Here is a 25,418-nt window from a genome sequence, read left to right as displayed (position 1 = left end):
GTTCTCAGTTTTGTGCTATTGTCTCTGACTCTTGGTTGAGGTTGTATGTCATTACTATGATGCTATCATGACATATATTCTTTTGTGTTTGGCAGAGGAAAGTGCTTGTGGCTCCACTAACTTACTTCAAAGCTGGCGTGGGTGTCCAGAGTGCTCTATAATCTTGAAACAACCAGTGCTGCCTTGTTGGAGCTGTCACTATAGCAGCTGATGGAAAACAGAAAAGAAAAAAAAGTATGTGTTTTGGAGGACGTGGAGGGATTCAAATCAGTTTAGAAGGATAAATAAAGACAATGTTTCTTTAACAGGGTAATCCATATGAGAATTCCCTACAAAGTACAAAAGGATCTACACCAGCTACCTCTAGGGCAAGTCTAGAAAATATTGCAAATGATTTAGGCAGTCGTTAAATATGACCTTTGTTCTTGGCAGCTGTACAAGGAAAGCAAGAAATAATTAAGCAAGTGACTGTTGAAAGCACTACAGACTGATTTCAACACTGAGTTTGTTTTCTGCTGTGAGATGTTTTTGCCTCTTGTTTCATTTTCCCATGTTGAAAGTAAGACACAAATGCTTTTTAGCGTCTACGAATCTAGTTATGGTAATTAGCATTATACATTTAGAATTGGCATCAATTATTTTCCTACATCCTGCAGGATCCAGCATTACTGTTTGTATTTTTATGTTTCTGGGTTATGAATTTTTTAGTAATTCTCTGGACTCTGCCAAGTAAGGTACAGTGTATGGCTGAGCTTTAGAAAAAAAGGCAGCACTGGGCCAAGCGCTCTTTGAAGGCATAAGAAGTGAATAAGAAAAGTTGTGTGGTGCTTTGCCACTTTATCTCACTAAGCAGAACCAAAACAGTCTAACTACTCAAAGAACAGCATTGGACATATGCCCTGACTACTGACAGGTGCTAAAAAGGCTTTCCAAAATGCCTAAGTATTTAGCTACCAGACTCCTCTTGATTCTCATGAAATTAGGCAGCAGTGCACTTGGAAAATCCTCATTGTGTCCAGATTCTTTAAGATATTTAAGCAGTTGTACAAAGATTTATATTCTTTTCACATAAGAACACATTTTATTTTTAGGCATCTGCTGAAAAAAACTGTCTGCTTTTCTCTTCCCTAAACAGTGAGATACAATACAGCAAAATTCACAGGGGGAACTTCTTTTAAACAAGTGGATTATGGGCTAGTTTACCTTGAATACCTTTTTTCTCATCTCAGTTTTTAGGAATGAGAGAGAATATTTCTTGACATTACAAGAATTATAAATGTGAACAGGTTTTGAATCTTCAGATCTGTTACAGCAGACCCTCACTGGGCTATTGCATTCAGAAGATGATAGCACTATCTACCCTGATAAAAGAAGACAGAAAACAAAAATTTGCAGATATTAGGAGTTCCAGGAACTGAATAATTGAAGTAACAACAATTTTCTCTCTGTATAAATAGTAAAAACTGGACAGAGGATGGTAGATCCTGCTAGAAAGTCAGCTAAAAATAGAAGTCTCTTGTGTATAATCACTTTTATTCCATTGTTTACCTGCCCCAATTCCATTCTAATAATTGCAATCAAACGAATTAACATGCATCATTTCCAATTAAAATGCATCACAAGTTGAATAGAAATCAACAATGTCATAAAGCTGTGAAAAGTCAAGCGTTATTGAGTGCTGTGAGCACAAGCTCAGAAGAGTATATAGATCTGGTGGAGAAAGCCGAGGTGAAAGCAACAAATATTGTTATATGATGTTATGTTATGTTATGTTATGTTATGTTATGTTATGTTATGTTATGTTATGTTATGTGACACTGTGTTTTATAAGCATGGGTTAAAAGAATTGAAGTTACATTGTCAAGCAAGAAGATCTAGGGGGGGATGTGATACTTCCTTAAATATGTAAATGGATAAAGAAGTGAAATGAACTACTGTTTATTGCAATATCCCCTGAGGAGAGGACAAGACCTCAAGTACTTCAAATGCAGCAGGGAAGAATTATGTTAGATATTAGGAGACAAAATATTTAACTGTAAGGGTTAGTTGAAGACAGGAGTAGAAGGCTTGGAGAGGCTGTGCGCTTACCACTAGAGAGCGGCCAAAGTAACACTTTCCCGATGTGAGGAGGGTGTGACTGGCTCAGCCACAAGGCAAAAGGATGGACTTGATGAGCTCTTGGACTCCCTTCCAACCCTAATTGTTATTCTGAGATTAATCAGGCTGGAAAAACTTTCTGTAATTGTTTTGACCAGCAATATTAGTTCTCATATCAAAGCCATTTTATTTTATGGCATTCATGAGATACATAAGCTCTTGTGGACAGAAGTTCTCCGAGAAGTGGAGCACTGCATCCATAGTTTTATTATCATTTATTTCTGAGTTATAACACAATGCTGTGGTCTAACTTAAGAAATTTGTGAGTTATCAAGAACCGTGTTAGTAGAAAGCATCTGTTTTATTTCAGTGTTGTGAAGGTTAGAGGCTAGACGCTCAGCAGTATCTTTATAACCATGGCCTAAAGGGTCACTGAGAGACTGGCTTATGCCAAAAAAAATAGTAGGGTTTATTATTTTTTTCTTAAGATAACATTAAGATAACCATTTTTATAAATCTTTAAATAATGAGCTTTCCTCCATTATTTCACAATGCATACCCTTAAATAAAATGCCATTATGCTAGTCACATCGTAAAATTAAACTGATTAGAAACAAGTTAAATAACTGTTATAGTTTAATAGTCCATGTGAGTAAAATACAAATGCTAAGCCAAATAAATTTAATAGTAATAAATAGGTCTAATACTGACATTGCATCATAATGAAGTTAAATTTTAGAAACACAGATGATGACTTGCTTAAAAAAAACAGTTTAACCTTGACAGTGAATACAACTTCCAAGCCAGCCAGAGGAGATAGGAGCATGAAGTTATATTCCCAGATATCTATGTTATATTCCCAGATATCTGTGTGATTTTGGAAGACAGTATCTTATGTACAAGAGAATGTTTCCCCAGCATCAAAGCATGAGTATAAACCAGTGGCATCCAAAAGGGAATACCTGCATGTTCATGTACTGATCTGGGGCTTTCTTTGGTCTATCAGCTAAGGAAGACAAGAACTTGAAATTATATATATTCCTGGAAAGGGCTGCTCTCGATGTTGCTGATGTTCCCCTGGACTCCAAGACTAAGCTACTTCACATGAACTCTCATCTTTGTAAATTCTCATTGGAGAGGGGTCCTCTGCCACTCTTACAGTTCAGTTTTCTGTGCCTCCACTTTCTTGCTTACATGCCAGTTTAAATAAGAAAACTGCTATGTGCATGTCCACGTAGTTGAAAATCTGATCTTCCTTCCTACAGGACACTTTAAATGCCACATTCCACCCTGGCATTTATTAGCAGAGACAAAAGCTACCAACATAGTTTACCAGCCTCCTTCCAGCTCCTGGGAAAGGCTTTCGCTGAGGATGCAGTAGGGCCACCTGGGTGGTTCTTTGCTGTTACTGTATGCACTGCTGGTAGAGAACAGACACTGATGATGCTCAGACACCAATGCAGAAAGAGCCCTTCTCAATGTTCCCCCAAACCTCCCAGCCCTATACCCATATCCTTACACTCAAGAGTACTTTCCTGGGTTGTCCTTCTTAAGAGGTCTGGCCCACCACTTCCATTTTTGTCCCTTGGTTGTATTTGGATACCGTCTGCCCCTCCCTTCTCATGCCTACCTGGAGTCTGGAGTAATTACATCCTGCCTTTCTGTATTTTTCAATTCTGTGCTTCAGCAGTACTGTTTTCTGCAAACAGTTGATATTTGTGGATGGTTTTTCCCTCAGCATGTTGAAAGAACTGCTAGCCTTGTGGAAGACATCAGCTTGGAACATAAGAACATCTGATGAAATGCACTATGAAGTCCTTTGAACTCCCATTGTGGTTTGTCCTCTCCGATTAATAAGGTTGTTACTGCATCTCATCTTTATCATTACACCCTCATCTTGAAAGACCTGTCTGGAAGCATTTAATGCCTTTACAGCTCATCTCTGATATTTTGTTTTTTTTTTTGCTTTATTCACCCACCAGCTATTCAATTCTGTTGCACGTTGTAGTGCAAGAGAAAGGCCTCCGTCACAATTGCCCATAGAATGACCATAAGAATTAAAGTTAAGTAGGGAAGTGCGTTCACTTATAGCTATTTAAGGGAGCATGCAGGGTTTATTCTGTTACTAATCAGTATTTTCTGATTCTTGGGTTAGTGACAAGCCCATCAGATCCTATTGCTCACCAGAAGCTATAATGAGGAACAAAATCTAGATGAGGCCATTTCTATTATTCTATCGCGTGTAAGGTTAATGTCCTGTACTTTGAAATAACTCTCATTACATTTCTATGGAACTTTAATAATCTTTGCCTGGCTGCAAAACATATTCATTTGGAAAAATTACTAATTATGTTCTTGTAGCTTAAAGCAGAATCATCCACTTTTCAGAAAACAAGCCCACCAAATCATCATCAAAGCTATGATAATGAATAAAGAAGGATAATTCAAACTACACATTTTGTTTCTTGCTACCCTGGCATCCTTCCTTCTGCTCTTTTCTGTTCAGCTTAAGTGATTTGACTTACTAAGCCAATTCTTTAGCTAAACTAGTGCTCTAATTTTAGGTTTATCATATGGCCTACAAGACATTTTCTTTGTGTGATTCTGTAGTGTGGTTTCCATGCGGTCGTTACTGTGTTGGGGGTCAGAAAAGGAACATTTAGGCTCTCTTTTTCTAATTCATCCTGTGTATATTTGCAAGGAATTTAGTTCCAAGAAGGCTCTAAATAATAAAATGCATGGCCTCACAATATGCTACAAAGTGCTCATTATTTGGTATCCTATTGGTATCACTCTGACTGCTTTTGCAAACAGATGCTCCAAATACTGTTCTTAATTAAATATCAAGAGTTGGATTCAAACGTCGGTCTGTGCCAGCAGAGGATAGCACAAATCTTGGCACTGGGCTCCAATCCAACACAAGGGTGGTTGTGAATGCCTGAAACACTTGCAGGCTCCCCTCCCTTGTGGGCAGACTTGCCAGACATCAGGATATGATGCAAATGTAGTCTGGATTTTGGGGTGTTTCTCAGGTGTCAAGGTGGTAGTGCACTCCAGATGGCTGCTTGACAGTGTGACTTGTGTACACTTTGGACATGTTTCTCTTCAATCATGTTGAAGAGAGCTACTTAGCCATATCATCAACAGCCACCACTACAAATCCTTCAAAACTTCCAGTGAAGATGTAGGAGGAACAAAAGGACTTGAATTCACTGAAGGGAGAACTATGAACTGAGCTTTCATTTACACAATGCTTCCCTTGTCCTTATCATCTGATGGGACTTCGTCTGTTCAATAATGGATGTGCAACAGCTTTTTGATAATAATGGAGATGGTAAAAGATTTATTTTGGAGTGGGGAGTGGCTCTTAACACCCACAGTTTTGGTCTTCAGTCTTGACAAGGCGAGGAGATGAAACACTTGGAAAAGAGGCAAAGGAAAGCAAAGTGCAGGTAGCAAAAGGATCTTTTCTTTGAGCTGATGACTTCTGAACATCGACATCGCACAGTGTAATCTTTCTTTAGAAGACCAAGCAGCTTTGGAGAGCATCATGACTGCACAGCCTTACTAATCTGGTGCCAGGTATTTCAAAGATTTCCAAACAGCCCTACACTGTTAGCATTTAGCTGCAGTGTCAGGGCTGAAGAAAGCAAGGACATAATGCAGTCAGATCGCTCATTGCGTAATATATACTGATGCAGCTGAAGCAAAGATTTTTTTTAGATCACTTCTTCTTATGGGTTCACAGCTGTGTTAGAAAAAAGTTATAATCTCAGATAGCAAGACTAAACTCCTGAAGCAAGAGGCACATACAAAATAAGAACTGAAAAGGAGGAGGAAACAAAAAAAATGTAGGAAGAGGCAGCAATGTGATTTTTCCAGCTTTGTTCTTCTTGTTTTCCTTCTCTAGCTCCCTAGTCAAGTTATTTCTTTGGCTTAACTGTGTACCGTGATCTCAAAGTCATGGGTAGCCTGGGGCTGAGGGGCTAATAGAGCTAGAAAGCTTTCCAGGCTGCCGGTTCTCCCAGCCTCTGTGTCAGACTGTTAACCTCCTCAAAGATCTATTACCTTCTTTCCAACACAGAAATTTTAGTGAATTGATTACTATCCAATGGTGTGGGTTTTTTTCACTTAAAAGGCATAGTGTTACCATACCTTTGTGTAGTGGGAAGTAGGGTTTTATTTATGTTTAACATTGCTGTCTTTTATGCACAACTTCATAAAGTGAAATGATTCAAAGGTTTTTGTGATTTATAGGTCTATATACCCTCACGCAAAGCTGAGGTATCTCAGCCTACCCTCTGCCTTTCCTTAGTGTGTGTATAGACTCAGTTTCTAGGGCAGAGAAGCCTGGGTGGTGCCTCTTCTGCCTTCACCCCAGCATCCTAGAGGAAAACTCCTCTACAAGAAGTCAGCCTGGGACTCCAACTGGTGCGAGCAGCCAAAGCAAGACTTTCTGGATGCTCAGAGAACATTTTACATCTGTATCACTGTTTCTTTGCTGTGTGCTGGCTGGCTCAAGTGCTGCCTCGCTCATGATTGCATCACCTCTGTGTCATTCATTCATCAGTCTGTTCTTTCCCTTCTTTCATCTTTTCCAGTCAGTCTTGCCCTAGTTTCACAATTTCTATTCTGTTTATCTGATTTCCTCCTAGTTCAACCGACCACATAAGTGAGAGGAAGAACACCTGTGGAGCAAACATCCTATTTTTTGCCATCATTCCAGTGGACTTCATTGTTTACTCTGCGTATTCAGCAGGCTTTGGGGCTAACTCACTGCCCATCAATAACTCCAATAACTCCACGGCAAAGCATAGCCGTGGTTAAGCAGTGGGGTTATCCATGCTTGGAAGCATTTTGTCTGCTAAGATACAATGTGTAGACCTGTAGATGCTACGGAGGAAACAGCTACAAGGTAGGCTGAGGGCAGTGCTGTCAGTGTGTGATGCTACACGCAGCCTTGGACCTCAAGACTGAAAGGGCCTCTGGAGTCCAGCAGCCAGTGCCATGTATTTTCTTACCAGGGTGCAAACACTGAGGAAAGCAATTTGAAGATGGTAAAAATGTATGAGCAAACAATTTCATATAAACTCCAACATATGATTATGCAAAATGCAAGGTATGGCCGGATGTATGTATTTTCTCATTAATATGACATTCACATATTGCAAGCAACCAACCAGAGATAAATCTGTCATCACACAATCAATTTGTCATACTTTCTTCGTATTTTGGTTTTGTGTGTGTATCTACCTGCAAAAAGGGAAAATCAGGTGAGGAAAAGGAAGCATATAAAAAAACCCCTATCTAAACAGACTCTATTCCTTCCAACAACATTTCCCTTTACGAAAAAAGAGAATCTATGTTGAAATGTAGCTTATTACTACCACAGCCAGGTAAGAAATTACATTCTTGCTGAGCATTACAAGACTATTCCTGTCAACAAACTCTTCTACATGTCCAACTTCATGGTGTCTTATCGGCAATAAATTGCATTCCTAGTGGTCAATAAAGCGTTTTCAACATGCCAGAATCAGGACTAGTTTTCACAAGTCCACTCAGTAGACAATCAAAGCCAAGATATTCAGTGCAAGCTGCTTTGAGCAGTCAACTATGTAATGGTGAGTTTTAAAGTTGTAATAGGTTGTTGCATGCACCTCCACAAATATAAAGCTGTTGCTTTGTATGCCAGTTATTTCTGACTGCACTTTCCCTCTTTCCACCCAAATTAGTTCGCGTGTCTGAAAGAGTGCAACCAATTGCCTTTTTTTTGAGTATAAACAAGGTCTTAAACAATTCTTTCTATTCAGAAATGAAGAAAAATATTTATTATATTAACTTGGAGTTACAAGACCAAACAACATGACTGGCAGAAAGTTTTATAGAGAGTTGTGAAATTTTTGGCATAGAAGACCTAAAGCAATCATAGAATCAGAATGTTGTGAAAATTACCTAGGAACTTAGGAAGGTCTCAGCCCTTTTGATTCATCCTTGCAGTACACATCCAGGAACATTGAAACCCTGCTAAACAGCGTCCTTTTTATCTGCAAAAATATATTACTCAAGTAGCAGTGGCAGTATTGGCACAGTACTGCAGTGTTATGCAATATCATGATTGTCCACAATTCTTTTTGGGTAAGAAAAGCAAAATGTGATTCTTCTAGTGTGCCTCCTTCCTCAAATATATATGGTGCCATTCAGTTGATTTTCACAGTGCAACGCATGGAAGTCCAAATCCCAGTGAGGTAGTTTCAGGAATTTATCACTTACGGCAACAGCTATGGTATATTGTGGCAATTAGCAGTTTGCAAGAATAGAATCTCTTTCCTTCAGAGCACCATGGTCATGACAATGCATCAACTATATGAGGACATTACACACTTTTATAGGCACAATTAAAAGGACCAAATGAGTTTGCTGAATGTATTCTCTGTATGGGGTAATGCTTAACTGCAATAATAGTATATTGAATGGAGCATGCAAGTTATCTCGTGTGACCTGATTAGTCAGAAAAAGTGTTTCCACTCTTTGGAATGAGATTGTTATCAGTGCAATAAACCAAGCAAGACTATACTTGATGTGAACTACGTACTGCTAACATTGTGGAGTCTTTGAACTTGTATATAAAACATTTGAGAGACTTACTCTAAGAAACTGAAATGGAAGTAGAGGAAACAGCTTCACAAACTGATTACGACAGCAGTGAAGGTTTGAGATAACAAACTAGCTTTGGGAGAGCTGTTAGCAAAACTGCTTCTCAGGGAAACAAGAAGTGTTGATTTTATCTGTACCCCAAAGGAGGCTGGTTTCAGTCTGATCACATTGACCCCTCTCTAAAATGATTTCTGTGAGGTACACAGCAAGTTCTTCTATCAGGAATTTGCTACAATCAAATGTGCTTGATCATAGGACAATGTTTACCACGTGGGCATGCTCTTCTGCCAACCTCTGATCTCAGCTCATGCTTTACTTCAATTCATCTCACACTTCTCCAACCTGACCTGTGTTTCTTCTAGTTTTCCCCGTTCTCCAATTTTTAGATAAATGGTTGTTTCTGGGAAAGGCATTTCTTTCAGGGATCATTCCTTCCTCTTGTGGAGGGAACTGGATGATAGCAAGAACAGCAGAGCATTTATTCTGATTCCTCACACTTGCTTCTTCTCTTCTGCCTTTATCTTCATTTAAGGATCTTTTGATGAGTCTCCAAGGCCATACTTCTGCCACTACAGATTGTCTGCTGTATTTCCTCCAGTGACTTCAGTAATGTCACTTACCTACCCCACGCATTTTTCTTTGGGGAAGGCCAACTGAAATAGCGTTGTCTGGAGCCCTTTCTTGCAAGCAGTAGTGTATTATTTAAGTATAGTGTCCTCTTATAGTTGAGTAACTCAGTAAACCAACAATTCAACACTTCCAATAAAGCAAAGCCAGTTGCAGCATCACAAGTTCACTTTATACAGCATTCCTTTTCTTCAGATTGTCTCTCACCCTGTCAGGATAGTGGGTCCCAAGATTTTGCTTTGTGCTCATTTGCTTTTTCCATGCTTCTGTACCGAAGACCTAATCTTCATTAAACGTCACCCTAAATGTCTCCTAAGTTTTCCTTCTTGACCAGTTTTCAACTACTGCCTTACAACTTTTGACATCTAGTTGCTGGCAGCTATTGATCCACTACTGCCTTCTTGAACCCAAAGTCCCATATTCATGTAAATTTTACCCGATTCCTGGTCATACGCTGCCTAGGGGCGATGCTGGACTCAAGTGGCCACATTTCAAGGATTCAGGTCTCCAATGCAGTGTCTTCTGGTACTGCCACCAATGAAGGAAGAGTCCTCTTTAAAGATAAAACTGATTTTAAATTTTCTTTCACAGATATATGTCACAAACAAGACTAAATTGTCTGGTCATAGGACATTGGGACACTAAAGTTTGTTTGCCAAGGTCACAAGGAATTGAATAAATGCAGAAAAAAAACCCCATAAAGAGCTAGTCTTTGCAAAGGCACTGTCTGTGGGTCAACACGTCCCTGCACAGCACATTGCTGGCGCCTGTGAGGGTGTTTCACAGGAGCATTGCTGTATGGTTGCTGTATTATGCTCCTCCCTTTGCTTGCATTATTGCCCGCATTCAGAAATAAGCCACTGAGCCAGCTGAATCTCCACCTGACCACCTTATAATGTTTTAATTTTCTGTGTTGTAAGACTGTACTTAGAAACATTAAGTTAAATACTTCTAGGAAGTTTTTGGCTGTATTGAGAAAGTAAGAATGAAGATTCAAAGGTGTCTCTAACTTAAAAGTTTGAATGACGGAGCTGTTGATTACACATCAATAGTGACAAAACTGAAAGAACTGGAGAAGATTTTGAAAGAAAAGCCCGTTCATTTTGGTCATCATAAACTGGAAGTTCATTTAGGGCCATTCACTGGAAGTAGTTTTGCTGGGTTTCAGTTTCTGGTTTCTGATACTGAGACTGAAAATGTTGAGAGTTGCCACTAATTAAAAGCCTGCAGACTTTGCAGCCACCCCTCATTTGTTTGTATTCCTGAGATAAATTCAGACAGAAATATTAGAAACCTGTTCACTGAACAAGCAAAGCTGTGGAGCTGAGCGCATTCTGAGTGCAAATGAACACTTTGTTCATCATTAACCTACTGAAACCCCATAGTGCTGAGACAATCCCTTTGTTGAGAGGATCAGAAAAGGCTGTTTATAAGAGCCTGACAGCCCAGCCTGCACAGCTTTGCCAGCTTCATTAACACAATTCTGCTCTTGGGGAGGAGGGAGCCTCCACACTGATGGAAAGAGCCCTACAACTGGTTCCAAAGCCACTGAAGTGCCACCAAATCAGACACTTTACCAGAGTATTAGCTAGTATCACAAGCTGCAGTTTTCACTTTTTACTCCAGTGAGTACCTACAAGGGGAAAGCAAATCTGTTTCCTGACAGAGAATGACTCACACAGGTTGTTTGTCTTCCTTTTGCTATGTCAGTGTTAAGGCATTTGGCTGTGTCTTCCAGTGTACCTTTTTAATAGAAAATACCTGATAGACATATATGATTTGGCTTTGCTCTCAGACAGATGTGTGCAAGAGTAAACAGAGCTAGCTCAGGGGACTCATCACGTGTTGCTAGAGTTAACTAAAAGAAGTAAGCTCAATGAGAATGTGTCCGGGTCCCAAGTTCATGTCTGGGTTTGTCTGAGGCATAGCAGTTCAGGAGGAAAACTGGAAATCAGCATTCTCGGAGTCTAGATCAGAGCAGTGGCTCAGGGCAGAGCTCCTAGCAGAAAGCACAGCAGCAATACCCGCTGGCCTGGCTGGACCCCTCTGCCACACCAGTGGATATCAGCTCTCCTGCCAAGAACTCCTCAGCTCTAGGAAGGGAGTAAGCAACAGGTCTGAGGCTGCCCCACAACAAGCTGGAGAAGAGGGGACTGCTGATGCTGCTTCCTTTGGTGCTGGCACATGCCTCTGCTGTCAGTTGGCGTTCCTTGAATGAAAGGAATTCTGAAGAATTTGGGTCAGTTTGTTTTTCTGCACAGAGGATGCAAGTGCTCGGTGCTTTACCTGGGGGCAATACAAACAATCCCTATATGCTTCCATGAGACAACTTGTTCTGAACAAACTTGCTTTATCACTTCCGTGTGCTCTAGGCTGTTGTTTTGTTTTTAATTATTTTTATTTCAGCAGCACCTCAAAGACCCTACCACAACCAGGCCACTATCTTCCTACCAATGCAGAAGGTAAAGCAGCACCTTCCCCAAGTAGGTGGTGGTCTCAGCATGCCTTGGAGGCTAAGGGAGGATGCAAGGGAGCAAAGGTGTGATGCGATAAGGGTCTTGCTCAGTTTAATGTCCAAGCAAGGACTGGAAGCTGAGTTTCCTGGTGCTGTGACATCCACCCACTTTTGCAGTAACCCCAGTCAGTCCATCTGTGCTTTTGGTGATTATCATGGAATTTGTCCTCACTCCCATGACAGGTAGGAAGGGCAGACCTTTGTGTCTGGGCAGGCTGCCTGAGTACTGCTTTTTTAAACACATCAAATCAGCCTTACTTGCTTTCGGGATATCACCTTGCAGTCATATAAGAGCTAGTCTAGAACAACCGTCAAAGAGAAGGTGCAACTTAAAGCCAGGTCTAAATCCATAACCTTCATCAGATAAGCAAGCCCTGATTCACAGCCCCTCCGAATCTTGGGCTAGAGTGAATAAAACAAAAAAATGACAGCTATATCTTCAGAAGAATTTGGGATAACTCTGCAGTGGAAATTTCCTTCTTTAAAAATCCAAAGGGAGAGAAGAGGAAATATGTGGTACCAGCAACAACCATCACTAGCAATATATCTGCCACCCACTTCCCCAGAGTCTGGACCTCAAAAAGGGAGAAGTGAGAGACACTCAGAAAAAAACCCTTATATTGTGGTTTTAAAGGAAGTGCTCAAATTACTGCAGTGATGGGTGGCATTATAAGATACCCAAAGTTACGTTAGGAAATAAACTACTTTAAAATGAGGAACTGCCACTTGAACTGGCAATCACTTCTTATTCAGCATGCTGTTATTTATCTATCATCAGAAGCACACACGGTGTTTAGCAGACAAAGGAAAAAATAAAAACCCTGCAGCATGAGTTTGTTAATCATAATTAGGCATAATCAGATTGGAAGATACTTTGTCAATTATTTTTCTTGTATTTTGCTGTGTTATATCTGTTGGAAAACGACAATTTATTAAAATGGAAAAATTTTGCAGGAAAAGATTTACATAAATGAATTTCCCATTCAACTTTGTTGAAAAAAAAACATTCATAGAAGGAAATGCCTTAGAAATCTTTTAAACAAAAACATTTGCTTGTAAAGTTAAACCTTTTGCTCTTACATGTAAGCTGGTGTCTGTTAGAAATACACTTTCAGTTTTAACAGAGAGTCAATGAAAATTGAGAAGTGATCACAAGTTAGCATTCCGATAAGTTCTCTTACTGTAAACTGTACGTGTCTTTGTTTTTCACCCTGCTTGGGCCTACAACATGTTCTATAAACTACTTATTGGTAGAATTTGTTGATAATGTGAGACACTGAGGTATGAAACCTTATCATCAGGAGTCAAAATGGTGTTGGGTGGCGGAGCCTGGCTGAAAGAATCACATGGGCTTAGAAACACAGGCAGGTTACAGACCAGAGCAATCCAAGCAGAACAGTAGCATACGAAACATCACTGAGTTTCTCCTGGAAAGGGACCAAAGAAACCTCAATGCCAGGTGAATTGACAGGACCTGGGGGAAGAGAGGCAGTTGGGGAGCACAGTATGATGCAGAGTGAGTTGCTAAGGAAATGGCTGAGCCAGGAAAGGATGTACTATAAGGAAATGTCAACATGAATATTTCATATGTTGACCCTTTTTGTAGTTTCAACATCTTAAAAGACAGTGACAGTAATTGATGTTAGAGTCTGAGTAGAAAAGGTAATTCTTATCCCAGGAGATTGACATATATTACCCCCCAAAAAGCAGTTCTTGGCTATGTTCTGCAAGGTCAAATGCATTGCTACACATATGCACTGAAAGAGCACCATCATTATCTGCCTGAACCTTAATTTCCCATGGAATATCACCCCAGCACTTTTTTTTTCTAGCTAACATTGCAGTTTCATGTATAAGGGCACTTCTGGACCAGGAAGGTATAATAAGACTGAGTAGATGCAGGTTGAAACCAGACAAGTTCAGACTACAAATTAGCTAAGGCATTTTTGTCTGTCAGTGAAGATAAGTAAACATTAACAAGTGGATTTTCCATAACTGGAAAACTTAACATTATAATTGGTTGTTTCTTCTAGCACCAAACACTGCTAATGAATTTTGCACATGAATTACAACAGGGGCATTCTTTAGTCCGTGTTATGCACAAGACCAGACTAGTCCCTTCTGGCCTAAGTTGTTGATTACCCTAAAGCAAACTCTGCTGCCTTCAGTAAGAAAAAAACCGTGCATCAAAAGCTAACTGCGTATGCCTCTGGTTCCAGCAAACCCTTTTTATACTAAAAGCTATTTCTCTGACTATAGTATGTATAAAATAGCATCCTATGTATAGGATATTTATTAGAGCCCTTTAAATTACATACCCCCTGATAGCTGATGTAGCATCTAATAGACTCATCTAGCATAGGAGTGAAAACAATATGTGCTACAAGAAGATTCAAGCTCAGATCCTAGTATAGGCTAATGTAGCTTCTTTTCCATCTGTTGAAATCACAGTCCCTGCTGTCCTTACCCCTGAAATCTCTCAAGCAGAGCTCCGGTCTGCCAGCATCCCAGGCTCCACGAAGGTGCCAGGACCTTGCATTTTTGGAGTTCAGAACTGGAGCTCTTGCTGCTCTCCAGGCTGGCCCTGCCTGAGCTGTCTCACTGTTGGAGAAGCCTTCCAGTGGGGAACTGTTGCCAAGGATGGCCCTCTGTTGCATACCAAAAGGGCTTCACTACCAGATGTATTCCCTGTGCCACTCCCATAGCGTGCAAGAAGCTCATACAGGAACCAGTCAGCAGAGGAACCCCATGGAGACACTTCCATCATGTGAGCTGAAAAGCCTGCATCAATTGCCCCCCTTGTCCAAGCAAACCAAGACATGAAGTTCGTGTGCCAGAGGCTCATCAGCTGAACTCTGCATACACTGAGAAAGTAGGGCCTGTTTGTGAAGGGGCTGGATGGAAGATTTTCCGGGTGACCTAGAAGAAGAGGGTTTTCCAGGCAACCTCTGCCATAAAGACATACTTTGTTGGCCATGAATAAGGTTGCATGCTCTTCTCATCCATTTAGGCTGGGAGCTGTAAGTGTAGGACAGGCACAGAGCATTAAACCACCTGGACAGTACTCTTGTTGCTGGAAATTAGGCACTTATCGAAGTGCATTGCCAGATCCACAGCCCTTGGAATAGAGACTTCTTCACCAAATAGTATAATGTCATTGTCTTATGTGGCACTTTACACTGACCTGTAGAGCTACCTTCTCTTTAGTAGCTATAATGAGAAAGCAAATATGTATCAGGCAGTATATGGAAGAATAAATCCCAAAGTTTGCCTTTACTTCACTTTAGTTTCATCAAAACTGCCCATTGTCATCAAAGGGAAGTTCTTTGTTCCAAGTGAATTTAAATGTTAATGTAGGTTATAATGCTGGTTAAACCCAAAACAAGGACAACATTTTACTAGTCTATAAACTAGACAGAGCAAACTGCCAACTGGAAATCATGTTAAATGGGCACTTTAAGCTACTCTGTGGAATGTGAGTTTGATCGATTCAGTCCAAGTCACATTAGTCTCATAAAAGCCGAGAGTGACATTTTTTCCAAAGGGTTTCCTTTGAGGGATATGCCTCTCGGAGTGCACTATCACAGAGGCAATTAAGGGTGATAATATTTTTTGCATATACCAAGCAACCAATGGGTAAACATTCATTAAGACATGCCTTTATCCTCATTTTTTTAAATGTGCTTCCAAGTTCAGGGTGTAGTTGTTGCCACTGAGCTGAGAGAAGCAGTAACCAGTGAAAATTATTGTACGACAGCCCTATGAACTATTTTTGACAAGCAAATACATTCCAGGAAGCTGGTAGGGAAAAAGCAGTGTTCTCATTAACAGCCTGTGCCCTCATTCAGATGGAAGACAAGATGGGTATGCTATGAGACTTTCCTAATATCACTAGCACATTCTTGCTCTTCCCTCTCAAATTAATTAGCATTAGTGTTCCCAGGTATCAGTGATGGTCGCACTCTCATTACAAGTGCTGCTTTGCTTGTATATCATTGCTGTCTGACATATAATCTATTGCATAGAAAGGATTTCTGGATGTTTTCCCAGATGTGAAATTACAGAGACTTATATTTAGTGCTCCAGCTGATAACAACCCTACCTGCATACATTCTCTCTCTTATATGTGCACACACTTGGCTTTGAACTCTGCCATTTATCTGATGTCATAAATTCCGTCAATTAACCAACACAGAGCATTAGTATAATTGTTAGTTCTGGCCTGAATTGTCTTTTGGAACAGCTAAGCAGAATTGTAGCAATGTTGTTGTAGTTCATATCGTATATGCTAATAGGCTTTTAGGAGTTATTGCTGAAGGTCTTGCTCTGATAATGCTCTTGTTTCCAGGTTCTTTATTTAAAAAGGTGTCTAGTCTTTGTAAAGAAAAACTGTGAATGCCTCTGTGCTTCCTGGAAAATAACATGATGTATTACCTTTCCCTCTAAAGTTCTCATCTTGGATTCTCTATACAAAATTTCAGCCCATTAGGACAATTCAGACCTTAAGACAAATGAGAAGATTCATTCAAAGGTACCCCTCAAAATGCAGGACCATAAAAGGGGAATAGAAAAGCCATGATGATCAGAAATAGTCCAGTTTTGTCCTCATTTGCTTATGTCAGACTTCTTCATCCTTTAGACACCAGACTGACATGTGATCCAATATTAATTGAAGTTTCAGAAACCTGTGCGCCACTCAGAAACAAGCAGTTCAGAAGAGGGTGAAAGAGTTTCATGTTCTTAACCATCCAATTCAATGTTGCGGACAGAAATATTGTGTAGAATAAGAGGGGATACAAAAGGATCTGGGAATGCTACCAAACACCACTGGATCATTGCGAGGTAGGACTTCCGTCAGCAACATTGCTATCGATCAGTCCTAAGTGGTTTGTACTGAGTTACTATGCTAACTTCTAGAGCCTGAGTGCCCACACAGCCAGTGTAGGATGGTAGGGACAGAATGTGTACCAATCTTGTCACTTTTTTTGGTAAGGAGCCAAAATAATAACTTTTTCACAGTTGATGGTGTGAGGATTTTTAGAGCAGTTGAGTTCACATGTTTCATGTCCTAACACATTGCTAGGAAAGCCTACGAACTGTGCAGGACTGCCTGTCTTCATCGTATTGATCCCTGCAGCAGCAAACAAAACAGGGAAACACCCTTGATTAAATAAGCACCCACCCTCAAGTCCATCAGTTATTACTGAATTGTGTCTTTTTGAACATCAAAATGGTACTTTGTCAGATGTTGTCAACAGTCTTTTCAAGACAATCTAGTGTTATTTCACGTGGAAATGGCAACGGACTTGCTTAGTTAAAGTGACTTATTTGAGGCATGGAGGATTCACACCCAGAGCAATAATTAACATACTCTCAGCAAAGCATGGGGGGCTGGGAGACTTTCCATTGCTCTGGGATAATAGCCTTAGTCACACTTTACAGTACAGAGCTGTTTCCATGAATTTAACCATAGCGAATCATTTGTTTCTAGGGTGATTCATAGCCATGGCTGCTTCCCGTCTTCCTGGGGGCTTTCTGCAGCATGAAGCTTCTCACAGTCTCAGCAAGACCCATGCCTGGAGAAAGCTGTCACCGACGTCCAGCCTGGGCTTCTTTTCTGTCGAGAGCGGGTGATAAGGGTGGCAGGCTGAACAATGGATGCTCCTCCACAAGCAGATTAGACTGGCCCTGCAGAACATCATGTATCTTTTCAGGGATGCTGTCAAGAAGAAAACGGCGGGTCACATCCTTGGTGGGAGAGCAAATTAGACTGCCTGTGTCAGCTGCACTGCAGTTGGTGGAGTGACGCCAGCTGATAGGAGCTGAGGATCCGATCCTGTCTATCTAAGAAAAACATTGTCTATCTGGGGATTGAACAATGCTGGAGAAGGGATTACTACAATCAAAAGGAGTGTAAGATTTTTCCTCACTTTTCACCACTTGTGCTCTTTCCCATACCCTCTGCTGGAGCACCAATGCTGGTCAGGTCAGGCCTCTGTGAATGCATTTTGGCTCTCATGGAACTGCAAAATGACCAATGTTAGGAGGCTTTATTACTAAGATTAGAAAAAGCTGCAAAAAGGTTCTCAAGTATACCAAATTTCTATTACATGGAAGGTTGTATCTCATTCCTTCTCTCTTCAGGTGAAGGAGATCTGATACTGAGGAACAGAAGCAGGAGAATTTACTGGGTTGTGCCACCCCCAGCTTGCTGGCACCCAACTGAGAGCCCCGAAAGGATGCAATTCTGCTGCAGCTCTGCTGCGGGGGTAGCACAAAGAGGAGGGGATGGACCCTCCTACTCCTAAACATGCCACAAAGGTGATGTTCTCTCAGGGAACGTCAAATGCATTTTGAGGACTGTCAGAAATGTCATAGCGCATCACAAGTGCTTTCATCCCCTCACCAGAAATAAAATGTGTCAGGTCACAGAAGGCTGTTCGCACTCTACCCAACAGTACCAGCTGTTGTCTGGCTGTGCAGGACCTCCCAGCCCCTCCAAAGGCATTTTTGATGCCAAAGAAACAGCATTTTATGAAAACACTTCCCTCTCTCCCTGTCAGAGGGTTTTTTTTGGTCACTTGAGCCTGAAATAAAAGGTGCAGCTAGCTGGAGACTGCTGCTTCAGGTACATCTTCATTTGCTGAGGGTTTGGTACTGTTCAAAACAGTTCTCACTAGGTTTTATGGATTGTGGCTTAATTTTTTGCAGTTCGTTCTTCAGAAGTTCCCAGATGTCTCAGCTGACACTTCCCTGGCATATATTTCAGGGGAAGAAAGATGTAAAAAAAAAAAAAAAGCTGTCACTCATCTGACTGGTTTTTTTTTCTTGCTACAGTGCTATAATAGTGTTGATAAATACTGAGGAAAATTTGCATCAGCTCCACTTTTTTCCCTTACTGCCAGGACACGTCCATCTTTGGTTTGCCAGGTGATCTGCAAACTTTGTTGGCAGGTGGCCTGTATCATTTTGTCCAAGTTTTGGCCTGCTCTTTTTCACACTCATTTTACCTCCAGAATTGAGAGGATTTCCCAGAAGTTATCTTTGATTCTCTGACGCTGGGCAGACAGGATACTAACAATCACGTTTAATGCTAACTTTCCAATTAATGCTTCTCATTCAGTGATCCAGCTGCCAAAGGCTGTTTGTTTTATTAATTCTGTGGAAAATATGCCCTGATCACTTGCCCGCATCTGTTCTGCAATTAAACTGTAAAATCAATTTTAATAGGCCTTAGGGAATGCGTATGTAACCCATCATATGTACCCAAGTGTGTCTGATTCCTAAAAGAGGTAAATTAGGCCTTTAGTTTGTGGCTAATATTTTGCTTGATAAAGTAAGCATCATGCAATTATGAACCAGAAAGCAAAGTGTCTTACGTCTCCACAGGTTCAGTTAAGAAACAAACTGTTAAGCTGAACACTGAAACCAGTCCATGCTTTCAGGAAACCAGCTGGAGAAACCTGTATCATACTAGTCCAGGTTTATATCAGCCTTCTGCCTCCAAGTGCGTTTGAACCCAGAAGTATCTGAGGTTTTGCACAAGACTTTCTGCCTTCTGTCTTTCTAGGACAAGCCAAATCGCTTGACTCGGTTGACCTATGCAGAGGTGGTCCAGAGACAGCCCAGGAAGTCAAGTACCTGATGCCTCTGAGCTCCCTGAACACTACAAGATTGCTTACAGATGTAGAGCCTTGTCCCATTGCGTTTGGCCAGATATTTTTATCCTTGCTTTCACTAAGTATACAAATATTTGGGCCTTTAGCTTCTAGGATGAGTGACCACCTTCTGCTCCACTTGCAGCACTAACCAGCTTGAAATCTTACATGCTGCTTCTTGGAAACTGTTCTAGGTGCAATGGTCTTCCCAGAAAAAGGGCTGCAATTCCGTACTGCCTGGCTGAGAAGCTGAAAATGCCCTTTAAGGTGATTCAGATGGTAAGAGGTCGTGGCAAATTAAGACTGCACCTATTACACAGCACTACTGAGAGGGCTTAGTTAGAGGAAGGCACTCAGCCGTAATTTTAACTATTTTCCTGTTACCTTCTTAGTCTTTGTATCCACAAGCTCTCTTGGGTTCCATACAGGTACTGCAGCTTCCATAGGTTTCTTCTGCACATACGATCAGCAGCAACATATCTTGTTTTGTAACGGGTAATATGCTTACTGCAAGAAGACAGGCCAATGCATGTGGGTTTTCTTTTATCAGTAGCTTTTGAAGCAATCAGTCAGGGTTTTTTAAAGACTAAGTCAAATGAGCATTAGTCCCACTATTAATAATTTGATTTCAAGGTGAGCTCATGGGCATGGCAAGTCCCCAGCACAGTAATTACCTGAGGTGCTTAAGAGCAATGAGAGCTCCTGGAAAATTTGATAGAGTACTAATTATATCAGAAAGGTTTTTAATGATTACTTTCTGTACAAATATAGAGGAACAAAATAAGGGGTAAATTCTGCATATATCCTGAGTGCCTGCAAATACATTCTCCTTGAGTGAGGGGCCCCAGAGGTGCTCTTATAAGAAATATCTCAATCCTCACAGGAGCTCTGTCTTAGTCAGGGTCAATAAGAGACTGCACCTTGGTTGTGGCACTACTCAAATTCTGTATGTCTCTATTGTCAGAGCCTCAGTTTCTCTCTTCATCTCTCAACACCAATGCAGCACCAATCTTTTTTTTATAAACACTGCCTATGCCAACTATCAACTGTTTAATCTAAAAACCTTCATTTCTTTCTCTTTTTAATGTCCTCTGTACTCTTCTGTGATACACACAGGTCCCTGATTCAGTCCCCTTGTATAGTGCACTCTTATTTATGCTGGTAAATTAAGAAGCAGTGTGGAAGTATTTCCGAGATTAAGGGCAGAATGTTCTTCCTACTCCAGATTGGCATTATTTATTAAATAAACCAACCCTGATACCCCAATAACATATAACCTAGAAATTTTTTTGGCCTTTTTTCTGTTTTAAAGGCTGCTAGATTTTACATATTTTCAACAACTGAGTTTCTAAGCGCACAGTCACTTAGCTAATAAATCCAAAATCAGATCGTTGAAGTTCAAATAGATCAGTGGCTATCATCACATAATATCAGGAAGCAAGTCATTCCTTCATTTTAATTTTGCATCAAAAGAAATGTATTCCAATAATATTATCAAAGGTGAAATGCTGGGATGTGGTGGATTTATTAAGATACACCATGTACTCTTTATATGAAAATAGACTCTGTGAAGATTAACACATTCTTGTATTATAAATATAAATTATTCACAAATAATTTCACTGAAAGGTTTGACACTTCATAAAGTATCATTTCCAGTAAGATGAGCAGTTTTGAGAGGATCTTCTCTTTGAAGAGAAAAGTAAATAGTCAGATATTGATATTACAAAACTGAGCCTTTCATTATAGTAGAATCATCATGCATCCCAGTGCAGTGGTTCTAAATTTGCCCTGTTCTTCAAAGGGTACATAATATATCCCTTGCATAGCAAATAATTTAAAGTTCAACTTCTAAGTCCCTTTTAAAAGTTAATATAACTCTTCTTCTGCCTGAGGACATTTGACGATGAGTGATAAACTACTTCAAGTCTTCATTCCCCAAAAATCATCCTAACTTTGATGTGTTGGTTGTTGTCTTGTTCTTGGCATTTGGTAAACAGTAAGACTCTTGGAGAGCTCTTGTTCTTCTGTAACCAGGTACCTCAATCACCATCATGGAATCATAGAGTGCTTGACTTCATTTAATCACCTCTACCTGATCTCATGCAAGCAGAGAGACAGTTCCGTAACGGAGGAGTGGGATTGCACATGTTGGCAACCATTTGTGCAAGAACAACCACAAGATGAAACACCTGGATACCACCACACTCAGTAAGCCATTTTAATGTCATCTATGGGGTTTTTATAAACTACAGATGGACTGTGATTTTTAGGAGATCTCCTTCTCCCCAGACAACAGCTTTTGAAATGCTGCCTGTAACAGCATTTGCTTGTCTACTGCTGTAAAGCAGATTATTGATCAATCCATTAATACATCCCTAGGTTCATAGAGCAGTGTCACATGTATGGATATTTCTGTCCCACAGTCTTCTAGCAAATGTCGGTAATATACACAGAAATTCTAACACCATCTCCAAAAGTAAAGAGAGTAATGTGAACTACATGTTACTGCCATGTGAAGCCTGTTCATCGCAATGTGGAGAGGACTGGCACAGCATAACAGAGCAGATTCCATTGAGGAGCCCAGTCAGGTGCTGGGGAGGGACAGGTATCCATGGGCAGGAAGTGGCTTCCTCAAGGCCAGTAGGTTTGGAACTCTTCAGGTAACTTACTCAGGTAAAATATGTCACTCTTTCTTCAAGACAGTGTGATGTACTTAAGCACTACGCTGTTGTCTCTTTTTCACTCACCTTTAGTTATCCTCTCTAAAAATAGCAGTGTTGAATACTCCGAATCCTCAGTCTCTTTTGTCCAATAAATAAAGCTAATGATCCTTTTAATACTGAAACATATTCTTATCTAAAAAAGTACCAAAAAAGGTTTTAAATATCATCCTAGATGAAGCCAACTTGTTTAGCGTGCTAGTCTGCATGACTAGCTTTTTTAGAAGTGAAAAAATCAGATTCCCACAAAAATAAAATACTGGATGTCATTTCTCAGTGACTGTTTTTCCTGATTTAGGAACTAGATTATGTAGAACAGATGGGGCCAAATTTTGCTCTCATTTGCATCAACCTAACTCAATTTAATTCAATGACAGCAGTTCCTAGCACAGTTTTATAAGAGACATCTCTTCCTGGAACTCCTGGAACAACAGCTCAATAGCAAAAAAAGGGAAATTAATTCTTTCAAACCTCTTCGATTAACCAGTAAAATGAAACAATTTAGGCAACATATGGTGGTAGCACTTTCCTAAAACATGTAATCACCAGCACACTATGAAGATGTGATCAATAATAACAAAAGCCCAGGGAAATACAGTAAGTCAGAGGGTAGTGGCAGTGCACAGAAGAGCACCAGGAAAAAAAGAAAGAAGCTGTAGAGACCCATCAAACAGAAACAGAAATACTACACAGTAACAGAGCTCATGCAGACAAGAGAGGCTTCTTTTCCAACAGGAATATACGTTGTAGTTTTAAATAAAAAGCAGTTTCTTATGCCTCTTTAATATGAACACAGAATTTCTACCAACATGTGTGTATATATATATAGATGTGAAATCATCACCATATCTTAAAAATATAAATGGGGTTTTAACATAAGCAGTGCTTGATGACTAAATGTCATTATACAGACCTGTTAATTATAGCAATGCTTACATGGCTGATCTTATGAACACATGACCTGCACATAGCTGAATTTTCTTGGTGTTCATAATTTCTGGGCCTTGCTGTTGGAGGTGTCAGGCTTGTCCATATCTAAGGAGAGGGTACCTGAGGAAAGTGAAGGCACAGGGTCAGAGAAGAAACACCAAGGATTTTAGAGGCTTAGCACAAGAAAGCCAGGGAAGTCTGGTGGATTGAGGATATCTACTGTTCTGGCCTGAAAAAAACATACATTACCAAGTCCGCATGTACATCACAAGGCTGCAGCACAGCCGGGCTCAATTTTAATGCAAGCTACAAACACAAGGGGAACGTATTTTTTCAGTGAGCACATCCTGACCCTCTGAGGTGCTGAGCTCTTGTTCTGCTCCAGAAACCCTGCTTTGCTGCAGAGAAAGAAATGCTCCTCAGAATGTGCTCAGCAGCTCACTGGACCCCACAATTAAGTCATTTCCTGAAGGCCATGAAGTGAATCAGACACAACGCCAAGACTTCAACACAGCTTCCTGAGTCCATTCCCTGCTAACCATGAGCACAAACCATGCTCTGTTGACACAGAAATTAAATGCACACTGAAGTTTTGATATTGCATGATTACATCTCTTTCGTAATTGATTTTTCTCTCTGCTCTCTTTTTGCCATGCTCCCATTTGGATCATTAATGTCCCTTTTGAAGCTGTTTGTACTCTGTAAGTCCCAATGGGAGAATCAGAGCCACTGACCAGATCTGAGCCCTGAAGGGCTCTCTATGCCAGTATCCTCCTCTCTTGAAAACGAGGTGTCACCACCTTTGCCTTCCCCTTCCTCTTCTGTCTTTCTCCTGAACCCTGCACTGGGTTTGCCTGGGGTCCTTTTCCAGGAGGAAAGAGGCTGAAAACGACAGGAGGACACCCTTCTACTTATCTCTCTTTGCAATAAGGATCTCCTAAAAACAGGGTTTATAAACAAATCTAGGGGCTGCTCTTAGGCAAAACGTCTTCCCTGTCTAAACAAAATAAAAGAAACATCCTCCAGCCTAGCATCTTCCTTTTGCAGGATCTGTTCCCTGGAGAAGGGTTAAGAATCAGGGTTGATTCAATGGCCTGCAATCCACAAATAGGACTGGACTGACTTCAGATAAAACAGTCTAGACCCAAGCAACATAAAGTAATACTGCTGAGCTGCTGTTTATGCCATTTCCACCCCCATCTCTCTAGCATATGGCCTTTCGGTCTCCTATCTGTCGCCAGAACTGATACTCGCTGTATCAGACTTTCAAAGGGGCTTTCCTTACCACTGTAAAATTTACTTTTCCATCCTATGGTTGCTCATCCAGTACTGTGAGATACTTTCTTCTGACAGCACACTAGGTTGCACGCTCCCATCCAGCTGAAAATGAATCCACATCCCATCTGCTGGCACTCACTGTCCATAGCAATGTCACATGCTGCTACGCTGGGGGCCGTTTTGTCACCTGTGTGACTGCTGTCACCCTTCCCCCCCTCCCCGGCTGTTGCCATCTTTTCCAAGAGAGCACAACTCATGGCAGTACTGGTTACCAAATGCATGACATTGGCTGGGGGTGGGAGTTTGCATAATTTATGCACCTCACTTCTTTCACATACTGTCTGTTGGAGACTCACACCACTTTCTGCCTCGGGTCTGCTGCTACGCATGAGGTCTCAGAGAACTGCCCACTTTTTGAGAGCTTCGCTGTGGCTGGGGACTTTCAGGCTACATTTTGATTGTCTTGTCAAGGGTTTAGACTTTTCTGAGTGTTTTGCTCTACCGTAGACTCAGCCTAGTCTCCTGTCAAGAGTTCAGCATTTTCCCAAAATTGCAGCTTTGGTTCATTGGGTCAGTCATGTATTCCTCCATGCTTTCACCATCCTTTTGGTTTGCTCACATTTCATGGAGTGCCTGTACCACTCAAACTCCTGTGATACTGTTTCACATCTAGCCTCACTCTCACAAATTAAATGGAAACTTTCACCGTCATTAAATGTTTTAGCAATGGTAAGAAATTAAACTAGACTGGCTTAACTATCTTTATTTTGGCACCCATTGCTTGCAGTTATGGATGAGTCACTGTTTAAATTCTCTCTGGTAGACCTTTATATTTCTAGAGAATTTCAGCCCTGGAAGGCAGAAAGCTTTCATGCTTCCTTTCAGTGAATATTCTCCCTTTCTTTCAATCCTGCTTCCCTCCATTGCTCAGCAATT

General features: G+C 40.7%; 1 long non-coding RNA gene across 11 annotated transcripts in view; it reads right to left on the bottom strand.

Moving 5' to 3' along the window:
- Positions 1-25,418, bottom strand: part of LOC128851268 (uncharacterized) — a 72,559-nt gene that overhangs the window by 11,902 nt on the left and 35,239 nt on the right. For 2 of the 11 annotated variants that reach the window (XR_008448558.1, XR_008448566.1), the window contains exons 4-6: positions 23,188-23,324; positions 19,936-20,058; positions 126-207 (exon numbers count right to left, since the gene is read on the bottom strand). This is a non-coding gene — a long non-coding RNA (uncharacterized LOC128851268). Of the gene's footprint in view, positions 1-125; positions 208-19,935; positions 20,059-21,020; positions 23,325-25,418 lie in introns of those variants that run through there. The other 9 variants (XR_008448557.1, XR_008448564.1, XR_008448560.1 and 6 more) reach the window with 7 other exon arrangements.

This window comes from Cuculus canorus, chromosome 2 (genome assembly GCF_017976375.1).
Source record: "Cuculus canorus isolate bCucCan1 chromosome 2, bCucCan1.pri, whole genome shotgun sequence".
In the NCBI taxonomy this organism is placed as follows: domain Eukaryota; kingdom Metazoa; phylum Chordata; class Aves; order Cuculiformes; family Cuculidae; genus Cuculus; species Cuculus canorus.
This window is presented reverse-complemented; position numbering and strand designations above follow the sequence as displayed.